The following is a 14,984-nucleotide window of genomic DNA, read 5'->3' as shown; positions in this document are numbered from 1 at the left end:
TAGGAGAAGTGAGAGTGACTGGGGTATCCTCAAATGCAAAGAATAATTTTGTTATTCCATTGTTTACCATTTCTATACTTTAAAAACGATTTTAATCTTTCATTATGAAAAAATTTCAAACATATAGACTAGTAATCCTCATGTACTCATTACACGTAACAAATCTTTTCATCCATTTCTTTCTTGGCTATTTTAGTAGGTTCCATGTCATATTATTTCAGCAATAACCACTTCCATATGTATGTGTAATTTTAAGCATAGCTACAATACCAAAATATCAAAACATCAAAATAAATCATTGCTTTTAATTTTAGAATGTGTTCTGATTTCTTTGGTTATTCCAAAATTATCTTTTCATAGTTAATCAATTTGAATCAGAGTCCAAACAAGGGCCACCTGTTTCATTGGGTTGCTTTGTCTCTTTTAATCTCTCTGATTCCTTCTTTGTGCCTGTTTTAGGTGTCTTTTTTATTGCAGTGACAAAAAGACCCGACAAGCACAATTTTAGAGGAGGAAAAGTTTGTTGCTCAGTATTTCAGAGGCATACTCACTGTGCCTGAGTGAGACAGAACATGAAGATGGAAAGGTGTGGAGGAGGAAACCACTCAGGACACAGTCACTAGGAAGAAGAGAGAGACTTCTGTCACCAAGGACAAATATATACCCCAAAGGCACTCCCCCCTCCATAACTCACCTCCTTCAGCCACACCCTACCTGCCTAAATTACCATCCAGTTAATCCCTATCAGGGGATTAATGTACTGATTAGGTTAAGGCTCTCATAACCCAATTATTTCATCTCTAAACTTTCTTGCATTGTCTCACCTTGAGCTTTTGGGGGACCCCTCATATCTAGACCTTAAAAACACCTTTTTGTTTTGTTTTAGAAAATTAGTCATTTGTCCTACAGAATTTCAGTGCTTAGGGGTTTGGATTAGTGTTCTTGTATTTAGTGTTCTTTAGGATGTCATTTTAGCATCCCCATTTCTTACAAAATGCACTCAAACCCAGCAGTTGAATTGGGTTATAGTTTGCTCTCTTTAGTAGGGTGGCGATGAGGGGCAGGGTCCTTCCTATTCTATCATGTCAGGGATGCATGGTGTTTGGTTGTTCTGCCTTTTCTTATGGTAGATCTGGGAGGCTATATTAGCTGCCTGAGCCATCTCTTCCATTACCTTTTAACTTGACTTTGGCATCCATGGACAATCATTGCCTACATGCCTTATTTCTTATGGATTGTAAAATGGTGTCTTTAGAATTTTCTCAATCCTTTTGCATGTACTAGCTGAAGTTTATTTAGTTAAAAAAAATTCTTTGTCACATATTAGTTACCCTGAAATATATTTTGTATAGGAAAGGTAGAAAAACACTAGATTCTTGCCCTTTATTATTATTTTTTAGAAATACAAAAGTTGGTTCCTAGCAAGCTCTTATGGGAATCAATGATATTTTTTTTTTGTAAATATCATTATCAACTCAGAATTTAAAAAATCTTTAGCAAACACTAAGATTGACTAAGTGTTAGGGGAAGGATACAAGGAAACAGTAGACTCAAACATGACATAACAACAAGTCTTTTCAAGAAGATCTAAGCCATCAAATATAACTTTGGAAAAAGTTCCCTTTTCTGCACTGGGACATATTTCAGAGTAACCGACAAGATCTAATGACATGTGTAATACAAATTAGTACAAAGAACATCACTTAGATCTTGGGCTTAGTGTTTATATGTCATTATTCATTCAAGTTGAGAGCCTACAAGACCATATTTCATTCTTCAGTGGGCCATAGTTCATAATTTTAGTCTCAGGTTTATTTATAATAAGCAAACTAGGTCAGGTATATCTTTCTAAAAACATTCTTATGCTCAGGATTTCCTTTTATCTCTGCTAGGAAATTCCATCAGTGTTTACCAGGAAGTCTCTTGGAGCCACAGTGTGCCTCACATTCCTGGGGAGGGGGAGCAGGGTAGAGAGCAGCTGTCAACACTTCTCTTCCCACCATGTCACATGATGATTACAAATCAAATTCTCTGCCTTCATATACCCAGCTCCAGTACTTATGAGCAGTATCACTTTAGGAAAATTCTGAAACTACTGCTCATCCACAAAGGGAAATTAAAAATCAACTCACAAAGTTCAAATTCCTAAATGGGATTCTCTCATCAGTGTCCTTAAGAGAAGTCTCAGATATACAGGTTCCAGCCATTCAGGTATACATTCAGTAGACATACACTTATATTGGCTTAGGTACATATGCATGTAATTTTATAGAGAGGACAGAAGGTTAATATTATTTCCACTCATGTATTCTCTTTCCTAGAATAGTGACTGGCATATAGCAGGCATTCATTAAACATTTCTTACCTATATGAATGAGTAAGTGAAGAATGAATATAGTTTAGTGAACAGAGCTATTCCTTTTGACTACATTTCTTCCTACTATCTTGAAGATGAATATTTACTATCATTCTCATATATATTTTTACATTTTGCTACAATGTAGGCCTTCAATTTTTTCTTTTTTTTATTGTGGTAAGTACACATCACACAAAATTTACCATTTTAACTATTTTAAAGTGTAAGATTTAGTGGCATTATGTATATTCAAAATTGCAACATGTACACTCAGAAAAATGAAATTATATCCCATCTATGTATGATATATTAAAGTGCATAAATGCATTCTCCTGTCATGTATAACTAATTAAAACAAGTTTAAAAATTTTTTAAAAATGTTGTGCAACCATCACCATTATTTAGGTCCAGAAATTACTCATCACCCCAAAAGGAAGCCCAATACCCTTTAAGCAGGCACCTCCCATTCCCCACACCTCCCAGCCATGGGCGGCCACTACGCTCCTGTACAGCTGTGTGAATTTGCCTATTGTGTATACTTCATATCAATACGATCATATTATGTGGCTTTTGGGGCCTGACTTTTCTTTTTTTATTAGACTTTCTATTTAAGAACAGATTCTATTTAAATAAAAGAGAAGTCAATAGAGTAGAGAAAAGGGATAGACAGGAAGATAGGAGGGACAGGATAAGGGAGGAACTGGAGCGTGAAATTGGCCAGATCATGCTGTGTGCATGTATGAATATACCACATGAACTCCATCTTTATTTATATCTAGAAGGCACCTATTAAAAATGATAGATAAATAAAAGGAAGACCAGTAAATAGAGGAAGGAGGACAGCGGGAGGGTGGAGGAGAGGGAAAGAGGAATTACTGGAGATTGAAATGGGGCAAATTATACTCTATGCATGTAAGATATTGTCAAAACAAACCCCACTATTATGTATAACTCAAACCCACTAATAAAATCATAAAAAAGAATAGTTTAGATTTAGAGAAAAATTGCCAAATAATAGTGTTCCCATGTACTCCACATTTACTTATGGATTTTTAAACTCATAAAATTTTATATATTTGCTGTTTTACTCTATTACAAACTTTGTCCTTTTGGATGCTCAAATTTTCCCCGCCTTTGCCTGGTGGGTCCAGAACTTATTCTTATAGGCAAACTTAGGGCATCTACCTCTTTCTCTCAGTTTCCTCAAGTTGACTTTGATGTCCTTTTTGATTGGCATGTTTATGAACCTGACAGTTAATCAGAAGTGTACCTGTTTGGTGTTGGATGAAGGAAAGTTGAGAGGAGGGAGGTAAAGTCCATAGAGTAGTAAGATACAAAAAAAAAAAAAAAAAAAAAAAGATGCTAATTCAATTTCTAAGGAAAATGGCATTTTGTACAATATGCTCTGGGGTTTTGAACTCTTCCAGATCACTTCCCGCTGGGCTGAGGAGTCCAGGCTGCCTTCCTCCCTCTGGGCTGTGGGAAGCCGGGGCTTGCTATCCTGGTCTAGTCACGCATTGATAATTAAGCAGTCTCCCTGTAGTCCTTGCCCAGAGCTCATCAGCAGCAGGCTTTGGGAATGATTAGAAATAGCTGTGGAGTGCCACATTCCACCACTGGATCAGGAGAAGCCCTGCGGTTCCTCTCATCCCCCTACAGGAAACTTGGGGAAAGAGATAGATGCCCTGAGTTTGCCTGCCTCTTGCATGCAGCAAAGACAGGCCCGTGGAGGAGGATGTGAGCTCTGAGGACTGACTGTCCAAGCTCCGAGGAACACAGGCTTTGTGTTCCAACTTGACAGTTCTTTTCTCTCCACATCAGCTCAAAGTGTAACTACTCCCCAGTGGCAGGAGCAACTTTACAGCAGATGTAGAAATAGGAACTTCACAGGTTGGATGGTGTATCATAAACATTGCCCCAAAGGGGCTGAGCTATACGTGGAGGTGGGGAAATGTCACATCAGTCAGCAGAAGGCGCCTGAGGACAGGCCTGGCTGAGGCCAGAGCTCATATCCAATGGCTTTCAGAGTCCAGTGGGAAAGAAAGATGAATGTGGCTTCCCATTCCAGGCCCAAGTGCGCACCACTCACCAAAAGGTCAAGTTCCTCAAATGCATAACATGGTCAGACACAGAGAAAGGCCATGCAGTTGCCCCAAAGAGTCGAAGTGTGCAAGGTGGTTTTAGTTTTGTCCTTTGGTGGTGGAGGTGGAGGAAGGGCTGCTGCTTCTTTCCCATCTTTTTACTTCTAGAAGATTTATCCCCACTTCCCTTCTTTGAGGCAGAATCAGAGGGAGGTAAGTATAGCTTAGGAGGGACGAAGAGCAAAGGGAAAAAGCAGAAAGAGAGAAGAAGAAATGTAAGAAAACAGAAAACAATCTTAGGAGAGGCTAGCAGAAAGAGGAAATATTACCCATTGTGGCTGGTGGTTAAAAGGATGAGCTCTCTCCATTCCCGCCAGGATGATAAAGTGCTCACAGCTGGGAGGTCCGTGGGGGTGGAAGAGCTGTGTAGAAGGGTAGGGGTGAAGAGGGGAGTGAGTCAGGGCTAGGGCAGGTGCCAACCCAGGTGCCTTCTGTCTCAGCCTGCTGCAGGAGAAAAGAGGTAAAGGAGTGTAGGGGGCAAAGCTGCCCCCACCCCACCCTGCCCCTGCCACAAAGCCAGAAGCCAAGTGAATAGGAGAACAGAAACACTCTCTTTAGCACTACTCCCAGGATGGTGCTGGCCCTGAATCCCAAGGTGATGTAGAAGGAGTCCCAGGTTTCTTCTTCTGAAACTACTTCCCCACTACATGTACTAAGTCCTCAGAGGGGTGAGGACATTTCATCAGGGTCACCCTCAAGTGTGTCCTCTGCCCTTGTTGGGCAGGCAGAGAGGGCTTGCCCTTCAGTGGGATGGAGTCCTTGGACCAACAGGTGTCTGGAAACATACATAGCCACTGGATGGGGAAAGGGAAGCTTGAGGTCCCCAGATTTACCCACCTTCTCATCTTGACGTAGACCATTCCTCAGGGATTGGAGCATGTTTGTGAAAGATGTTTAATTCTCTTATGCTAGTTCTAGAAAAAAACAAAAATTCTCTTACCATGCAGTAAAACTTCCTGGTCCTCCAATTCCATGAACACTGAAGTGCCCTCTTGGCAACATTGTTTTTTCTTGCTCACTTTCCAGCAGCTGGTGGCCAGGAGGCCTGGCAGGGATGCATTTTGAGGGCTTGGGTGCTGCTGATAAAGCCTTCTTCCTTTACACGTCCAGCCTTAGATTGCCAGCTGGGCTCAGAAGGGACCAGGGGTGCTAGCCAGTTTTCCATGGCTGGAACAAAATACCTGAGAAAAGCAACTAAGAGGAGGAAAGACTTATTTTGGCTCACAGTTTTCAGAGGTATCAGTCCATGGTCAGCCAACTCCATTGCTTTGGGCCAGAGGTGAGGCAGAACATCATGGAGGAAGGTTCTGGCAGAAGAAAGCTCTACCTCAAAGCATCCAGGAAGGGGAGGAGGGCAGGAGAAGGAAAGAGAAGGAATATGAATGAGAAAAGAAGGGGCTATGGACAAGATATACCCTTCCATGACACATTCCTAGTGACCTACTTCCTCCAATTAGTCTCTGTCTTCTATAGTTTCTATCATCTCCCAATAATGCCATCAAATTATGAACCTATCAATGCATTAATCCATAGCAAGGTCAGAGCCCTCAGGATCCAAATACTTCCCCCAAATCCTGTCTCTTAATATTGTTGTATTAAGGACCAAACCTTTAACATATGAGACATACCCTTCTCTTTGGTTGTAGGATGAATTGGAATTTATGGTTAACAATCTTTTCTATAGTATTCAGGATTCATTTTGCTCCTTCAAAAAACAACAACAAAAAAAAAACAACAACAAAACAACAACAACAACAACAACAACAACAAGAAAAGCACAACAACTTTCTTTTGAAATTTGTTGGAAGCATTACTGGCCCAAAGTGAATAAACTAAAGACAAGGGCCCTTCATAGAAGTGGTTCCTGGGGTGGGTGCCAGGCATTTCACTCTGCCAGTGTGTCTCTTTTATCACTCCCCTCTTTACCCCTGCCCTTCTGCCAGAGTGTCTCACATCTAAATTCCTCAGATGTATTTCATCTGTTTTTTACTCCCAACATTTATGAAACTAAGAGTTTAAGTTCTTTTCTATACAGAGACCAATTCTGCAGCTCTCTGGGCACCATCTGGGAATCCAATGATTCCATTCAAATCAGTTTAATTCCATTCCATTCCATTCCATTCCATTCCATTCCATTCCATTCCATTCCATTCCATTCCACTCCACTCCACTCCATTCCATTCCTTTCCACTCAGACTTATCATGGGCCTACAGTTTCAAAGCTCAGTCTTGCAAGATTGCCCCGCCCCCCATTCAGATGCCAGTTGAAAGTTTAGGCTTTGGGAATTTCCATGACTTTTTCTTTGTGTTTGACAATTTGCTATAATGGTTAACAGAACTCAGGAAAGTGTTTTGCTTGCTATTACCGGTTTGTTTATTTATTTATTTATTTATTTTGCATCTCATAAAATTTATTTATTTTTATTTTATCCTTTTTAACTTAAATTTTGTATCCTTTAGTCAACATCTTTCCATTTTCCCCTCCACAGTCCTGGTAACCTCCATTCTACACTTTGTTTCTATGACTTTGTAGTTTCCACACATAAGTTAGAATATGCCGTATTTACCTTTCTGTGCCTGGCTTGTTTCATTTCGTATTGTGTCTTATACATTCATCATAGCGTGGCAAGTGACTTTTCTTTTTAAAGACTGAATAGTATTCTGTATTTATGTACCACATTTTCTTTACTCATCCATTCTTTCATAGAAATTTAGTTGTTTCCCTATCTTGGAAACATAATCTGAGTACCATTGCTGTGAAAATGGGAGGGCAGATGTTTCCTTGACATATCTTTTCTTTTCTTTGAATGTATATCCAGTAGTGAGATTCCAGGATCACATGGTAATTACTTTTTGAGGAATATCCATACTATTTCCCATAATTGCTATACTGATTTACAATCCCATCAACAATGCATGAGAGTTTGCTTTTCTCCCTCTCCTCTGCATCACTTGTTATCTGTGTGTGTGTGTGTCTGTGCATGTGTGTGTGTGTGTGTGTGAGAGAGAGAGAGAGAGAGAGAGAGAGAGAGAGAGGGAGAGAGAATAGTAAGAGGTTATAGTTCATTGTGGCTTTAATTTTCATTCTTCTGATAATTAATGATATTGAACATTTTTTTTTCACATACTTGTTGGCCATGTACATGTCTTCTTTTGAGATATGTCTGTGTTAATTAGCTTTTCATTCCCTGGTCCAAACAGGAATATGACAGGAACAACCAGGAGGAAAAGTTTATTTTGGGCTCACAGTTTCAGAGATCCAGTCCATGGTTGGCTGAATCCATTGCTCTGGGCCTGAGATGAGGAAGAACTCATGGCAGAAGGGCATGGTGGAGGAAAGCTTGGAGAGAGAGAGAACAAGTGACAAGATATAATTCCCCAAGGCATACTCCCAGTGACCTACTTCCTCTAGCCATGCCCCACCTCCCTAGAGTTACTACCCAGTAATTCATTTAAACTATTAATCCATCAAATGGATTAATATACTAATTGGTTTACCCCTCTTCTCATCCAATGGTGTCACCTCTGAACATTCCTGACTTGTCACATGAGTTTTTCAGGGGACATCTCATATCTAAACCATGACATATCTGTTCAGATCTTTGGCCATTTTTAAATGAGATTTTTACCAGGTGCGGTGGCGCATGCCTGTAATCCCAGCAGCTAGGGAGGCTAAGGCAGGAGGATCGCAAGTTCAAAGTCAGCCTCAGCAAAAGCGAGGCGCTAAGCAACTCAGTGAGAACCTGTCTCTAAATAAAATACAAAATAGGGCTGGGGATGTGGCTCAGTGATTGAGTGCCCCTGAGTTCAATCCCTGGTACCAAACCAGGCCAAACCAAACCAATCAAATAAATAAATTAAATTGTTTTCATGCTATTGAGTTCCTTATATATTTTGGATATTAGATGTACAGATATAAGATGTAAGTTTGCAATATTTTCTATTTCCTAGTTTATCTCTTCAATCTGCTGATTATTTCATTTATTCTGCAGAGTATACCAGTTTATTACAAAGAATACAACTTAAGAATGGGAGAGATCAATAGGGTACAATTCAAGAAGAAGTCTGATGGGAAAGTTATAGGGCAAGGCATGGTGGGTGGAATCTCTGTGCCCTCTTGGGGTGCCCTCTTCTATTACCTCCTTATGTTCATCAAGCTCTCCAAACTCCAGGACCATTTAGAATTTTATGGAAGCTTGATTACATAGGCATGATTGATTAAATCATTGGTCATGGGCTTGAACTCAATATCCAGCCCCTTCCTACTCCTGGGCCAAAAGTCCCCACCCTCCAATCACATTAATCATATGGTTGGTTCCTCTGGTTACCAGTCCCATGCTCTAAGAGTTGCCTCATTCATGTAGACTCAGGTATGGTTGAAAAGGACTTATTATGAATAACAGAAGATGATGTTCCTCTCACCTGTTTCATTCAGAGAATCACAAAGTTTTGAGAAGCCCCATTGTAAGGATCAGGGATGAAGAACAAACGTATATTTTTTATTATGTTACAACATGACACCCATGTGTGTATATGTGTGTGCGCGCGCACGCGTGTGTGTGTGTGTGTTGTGTGTGTTCATGCACATAGCGTGTACCTGTGTGCCTTGGAATGCAACTGGTAGAGACAACTAAATACCAAAATCTAGGGGTCACTTTTTCTCACACTTCCCCACCTCTGCAGGCATTAAATGTAGCCAAATGATTGAGTTCCAACCCATGGAAGTGATGTGCGACACCTCTAGGATTCAGCATCCAGGACCACTAAGGTACTCTTCCATGCCCATTCCCATTTCTGCTGGCAATGAGATGGCAATGACTTTTTTGTCGTTGCTCTTTTAGAAATACATGACAGTAGAGTGTACTTTGACATATTATACATGAAGTATAACTTCCCATTCTGTGGTTGTACATGATGTGCGGTTACACTGGTCATGTCACATAACAAAGTTCTGATTCATTCTACTCTCTTTTCTATTCCCATCCTCCTGCCCTCCCCTTCATTCCCCTTTGTCTAATCCAATGAACTTCTATTCTTCCCTCCCCATCTGATTGTGTGTTAATCTCTGCATATCAGAGAGAACATTTGGCCTTTGATTTTTTTGGGGGGGGGGACTGGTTATTTCCGTTAGCACCATAGTTTCTATGTCTGAGATAGGGTTGACTTGAAGGTGCCTGCTTTGGTTGGCTTCCCTAGAGACAGACTTTGAAAGAGCTATCTGCATGAAGGTGGTTTATTATTCAGTTATCACAGAGTACAAGTCAAGGACATCAGGTCTGTCCCCCTGTACAAGAGGGGAAACGTCGAACTGAATGCAGTCCCAGCAGAGATTTCTCCTGGTCACATGGAGTGCTCTGAAGCTGAGAGGACCTTCAGAGATGTCCCAGTTGTAGAATCCTGTGGGCCTTCCTATCCCTGCATTACCTAGAGCAATACCTCAAGGGAGGCAGCACCTTTCAACAATATCTCAACAGGGTCCCAGATCTAGGCCTTCCTCTCAGCAAAAACCACTCCTCAGACCTAAACCCTGAGGGCAATCTGGGGTATATCTTAGCTCCCATTGGGTGACATTGAAAGCCTGAAGTTGGCAGAGTTCCACTGTTCAGGCTTCCTGCTGTTCAGGCTCCCTTCCTGTCTGTGTCCCCTTAACTCTCACAGGATGGGGTAACCAATGGAAATACAAGGAAAGCACATGCCATTCTGTGGTTTCCATTGAAATCTCCCCTTTGACTTTTTAAACATCTAGTGAAAAGACAAATGTCCTATAAAGAAAAAGATTTGAAATGGATATTTTGGGAGAGTAGCCAAGGAGGAAACTGCTGAAGGAAAACCTGTTAGAATCTAGGCCTCCACAACTTGTGTCTTCTACCAGATGGTCAGGTTTCAGTAATCCACATATAGATACCTCCTGTGCCCTCTCGTTCACAAGTTAGATATTAGCCTGTGCTTGGCAAACTCAATCTCGAGTAGCTTTTGATCTTAGCCACCATATTTTACAAAATAGCATGCTTAACCCATTGTCTATTTAATTTTATGCCTGAAAGAGATATTTCTTTGCTAGTATGGAAGATGAGCTTTTAATACTCAAATATCAAGTCCTGCATCTACATTCCACCTCCCATTACCTCAGTAATGTTAAATCATAATTTTTTTGGTGAAATCAATCTTTAGTGCTTATACTACAGTTCTACAAGCATTGTTCACTACTGTGTATTCTCTAGTTTTATTTTATTTCTTGTATTATAAAATTTTTAGGAGTTAATGATTGACTGTTCTTTTAAACGTTGATTAGCTTTCTAAATATCTGTAACTAATTCTTCCCATACCTGTGAGCAATCCAAAAGTCTCTCTCAATATGGTTCAGCAATTTGGTACTCTGTCAGTTCTTGGCATCTTCTCTCTTGGAGCTTTCTACCCTCAAACTTCCATCTGGACAGGTTGCTCCAGGCCACCTACACAGCTGTTGCTCAGGGATTTCCTTTCACTATCCTTTGCTTAGTCTTTCAAAAGCCTAAGAAAATATTTGAGACATGGAAAAACTGATTGACTCCCACAATAAAATTGCAGGTTAGAAATAAATAAACATTTAATGGAATTGGGTAATATCGCATTAACTAATCAAATGCAGCCCATCTCAAAACCAATTCAGCTAAACTCAATATTCCCTTCAGTAGCTCTCTGACTCTGATACAATCTGCTCACACAGTTTTACCCTAAGATATCCCAGAAAATATCAACAAAACAGTTATTTCAAATGGCTAGAGTTACTCTGACAGATAGAAAGATCTGGAGAGGGTTGGCATCTATCCAAATCTGTCTTTACACAAAAAGTTAATCACAAAAAGGTTAACCTAATGGGAAACTTTGATCTTTTGGAGGTATCTTCCTGCCAGTCTCAGATCTGGCTCCTGGATACATTTGCTCACCTGCTACTGTTGCTAGCCTCCCTCCTCTGATGTAATTTGCTCTGTATTCTCTAAAAGTTTGGTGAGTTTCCTGACTCCATTTTTTCTCTCTCCTCTTTGGAAAAATGATTGTACAAATGATCCTTTGGGTGTCGACTTTTTTAACAAAGTAGTCTCCTGCTCCCTGCTTAGCTCTTTCTCTAGTCCCTGAGAGGAGACTGGATCAAGAATCAATATTTCCAGTTGTTCATTTCAATGAGACTCTTGTCACATGATATTCTGGACATTGTCCCTTTATAGCCCGGATGCATTATCCACCCCTCTCCACCATACTTGTAGACCCAGGGTGCTGACTTTTAGGAACTGTGTCATCCATCCATCTTTCTTTCTGCTTCCAGCAGAATTTGGCCAATGGGGTCTCCACAGGATCTCCAGAGAGGATCCTAGTGAGATTACAGGAGCTTCTGTCCAGGTGGGCTTTCACACAGTTCTTTTGGCTCAGGGAACTGACCTCTCCTTGCTGGCTAAGTCATCTAGTGTAAAAAGTAGTCCCAGGCATTAGCCATTTTGTAAATGATTATGTTGCTCTTCAGACTCAGGAAGGTAAGATATTTCAGATTCCTCCTGTAACTTAATTTTTAAATTTCTATTTTGCTGTGAGTGTAAATACATGATTGCAGCCAAATTATTCTTCCTCCTTTCACCTTGTGCTGGGACTTACTTTCTTCGGTTGTAAGTGGGGAAGTTAGAACATCTCATTGTATGTCCCACAATAGCCCCTATTGAGCTGTATTTTGTCTCATTTGGTCTTTAGTGGTCACTCCACTCAGGCTAATGACCAGTCTTCCTTTGTTGTGGTTTCTAGAATCCTTTCAGGCCTGCTTTGCTATATGTTAAATACAACACTTTGATGCTTGAACACTGCTCTGGGACCCTGCTGGGAAATGGGACAAATTGTCTCTTTGACTGTTGTTGATCTCAATCCCAGCAGAGGACTGTTAATTAAGGGGGTAGAAAACTGCACTCCATCTTCTCCCTGATGTTTATACATCCATTCTATATCCTCTGAACCCCTTCTCTTCCCTTTAATCCTGTATACTTCAGAAACCCCAAATCCATAAAAGGACTGGATAACCCTGAGGGGAAGTTGGAGGAGTCAGGAGGACCAAGTCTGAAGGGAGAAATAGGTTACTACTTAAAATTCAATCTTGTTCCCACTCCACTCCTAACTTTGCCTTTTTGAATAAAACATGAAGAAGCACCGAGGAATGGGAAGAAATAATTGGCTGAACATTCTCTAATCATCAAATAATCATCAAATAAATTGATGGTGAAAATTTTGGGGAGTGGGTGTTGGGAAGTCTCCCTGGGAGATGAAGGACTGGGGCTTAACTTCCTTAAGGGTCTACAGGAGCCCCGATTCAAAAATATCCACCAGAAATTAATGGTCAGTTCAGGATGAGACTGAGACCTGCTCAAAAAGGCCAGGAACAGGTTGAAACAGAAAACAGTGCCATTTGGTACCTGAAAAGTTGAAAAAGCATATCATTTACCAGGTTTGAAGATGAAGCCCAGGGCTCCATCATTTCTTTTTTCTAGTCCTCGCCCAGGCTGGACTCTGTAAGAGTGATCCAATCACAACTGTCCCAATCACAACTCCCCTGCTGTGATTGGTTCAGGTAGCAAGGTTTAAGCCAATCAGTGCTTGGGATTCCGTGTTGACCTGTTATTCGTCCAAGAGTTGTCAAGAAACTTATGTGGCCCAGTTCTCATAGGGAAGAATATTCCTTTGTTAAAGATTTATTTTCTCCCCTCCCCCTTCCTTCTTTGAACACTAAGGGGAATAGATTTCCTAACTAAAATGCTTCCTAGTGGAATAAATACTGGGGTGGGTTGAGATAGTCCTTTGGAGAGTGAAAAATCTCTTCCCTTCCATTCTTCCATCCCTCACTATGAATATTGTAAGTGCATTCCAGGTCTTCACGTTTTGGATTTGCGTCATGTAGGTTCCAATGTGTGTTCCATTCTGCCCAGACCAGAAGAAGACATAACTGATGCTCCTGTGGGGGACCCACCACTACCATCACCACCTCCCCCTCCCATATTACATATTACTTCTATGATGCTGCTGAAACCAACCACCATCCTACCTGGAGCCTTGGGGATTTTCCCAATTAGAGCAGCAACCCCAAGTCCATGAAAAATAAGTCACAGACGCTTTCTGAGATGCTTTCTGACTTTGGGAAAATCGTCTGCTCATTTATTGTGACATTGCTGAATAAAATATAGAGGAAGAAAACAGAGGGGTACCGGCTCTGTGGCTCTAACAACCTCCTATCCTAAGTACCACAGTGTCTGCCTCTGTTGAGCTCCCTGCTGCGTGATTGATTCTAAGTGACTAGTTTCCCTGTGGGTCCCCTCTATCAGGAGACAGGATGGCAGGGGGTCTGTCTGGGCATGCTTATCTGGATATTTGTTTCTTCTTTTGTTCTTTCTTCTCAGTGGAGGAAATGGTAAGGGGGCTCATATCTTCCCTATCTGTTTCAGCACCTCTTACTCCATTGATGTTTCCCGTGCACAATGGAGCTGCTGCTCACAGCTTTCTCTCTGACATCAATCAGCTTCCCTGAGGAAAAGATGTATTATTCAATAAGTGATCCGGGGACAATTGGGTAGCCACACAGAAAAAATAAAATAAAATAAAATAAAACTAGAACTACAATCCACCTGACCTCAAAATAAATTTCAGATGGGCAAGACTTTTAAGCAGGAGAAAAATAATGCTGCGAAATTACAAGAAGATACTATGCTAATAGAATTGAATGCTGACCAAATGGACATATTTTTGAAAATTGTAAAATGTTAACAAGGGAGGGAAGAAGAAATAAAAAAGCCTTTAATACTCCAACGTTCAGTAAATAGAAAGAATAATCAAATCTTTCCCCTACTTCTCACCAACAAGACCCCAAATCTAGATAAGTTGTGAGTTTTACTAATAAATACCAGTGCGGTAATGTTTCTTACCTTATCCCATTTGTTCTGAAGTGACACCCCCTTTCTCCACAGAAAAGTCTTACCTGGGCTTCTCCAGAAATCTTCTCCATGGCTGATTTTAGGACTGTCAGCAAAAGAGTTCAATGTAGATAAACTTCCTATGTTTGTGTCGCCCTATTTTACTTGGCCACTGGCTGAGAAGTTATCAGCACTCCAGGAGCTGGACACCCCTTAGTGGTTTTTCACAAACATGTACCCAGTATAGTAGTTTGTAGAAATGTGCAAATAAGGCCTCTGGCCTTGAGCTGGACTTCACAGAGATGTCCACATTTTTAAGATGAGAAGTTACCAGTTGGGCTCCATGGTAGCAGCTGGCAGGGGGAGGAAAGAAAGGGGAGAAGAAGCTCCCTCCTTCTCAGATGTTGTCCTTGAAGGGTTAACTTGCCCAAAACAGTGAGATAAAAAGCTGCTTTTTATGTGAACTTTTGCAGACTGAACTTCTGAGCCCCTCCCCTTACATGCTGGGTATAAAACTCTGAAACTACCTGAACTCAGGGTTCAGGGGATTGATTGATTACAGCAAAAGCT

The 14,984-nt window shown here is 40.8% G+C and overlaps 2 long non-coding RNA genes across 4 annotated transcripts; both read right to left on the bottom strand.

Moving 5' to 3' along the window:
* Positions 1 to 203: 203 nt before the first annotated feature.
* LOC125619453 lies at positions 204 to 7,463 on the bottom strand. 3 transcript variants are annotated; one of them, XR_007351016.1, is made up of 4 exons: positions 6,126 to 7,463; positions 5,335 to 5,411; positions 4,446 to 4,859; positions 204 to 619 (listed from the first exon to the last, which is right to left on the bottom strand). It is a non-coding gene; the product is annotated as an uncharacterized LOC125619453 (long non-coding RNA). The 3 variants fall into 3 exon arrangements; XR_007351014.1 differs by having other exon boundaries at positions 4,767 to 4,859; XR_007351015.1 differs by lacking the exon at positions 6,126 to 7,463 and adding an exon at positions 5,517 to 6,113 and having other exon boundaries at positions 4,767 to 4,859.
* A 98-nt stretch (positions 7,464 to 7,561) lies between these two features.
* On the bottom strand, positions 7,562 to 14,640 carry LOC125619452. Its single transcript, XR_007351013.1, has 4 exons — positions 14,480 to 14,640; positions 13,953 to 14,028; positions 10,824 to 11,008; positions 7,562 to 7,837 (listed from the first exon to the last, which is right to left on the bottom strand). It is a non-coding gene; the product is annotated as an uncharacterized LOC125619452 (long non-coding RNA).
* Positions 14,641 to 14,984: the final 344 nt, after the last annotated feature.

Source organism: Marmota marmota, unplaced genomic scaffold, assembly GCF_001458135.2.
Source record: "Marmota marmota marmota unplaced genomic scaffold, marMar, whole genome shotgun sequence".
NCBI lineage: Eukaryota > Metazoa > Chordata > Mammalia > Rodentia > Sciuridae > Marmota > Marmota marmota.
This window is presented reverse-complemented; position numbering and strand designations above follow the sequence as displayed.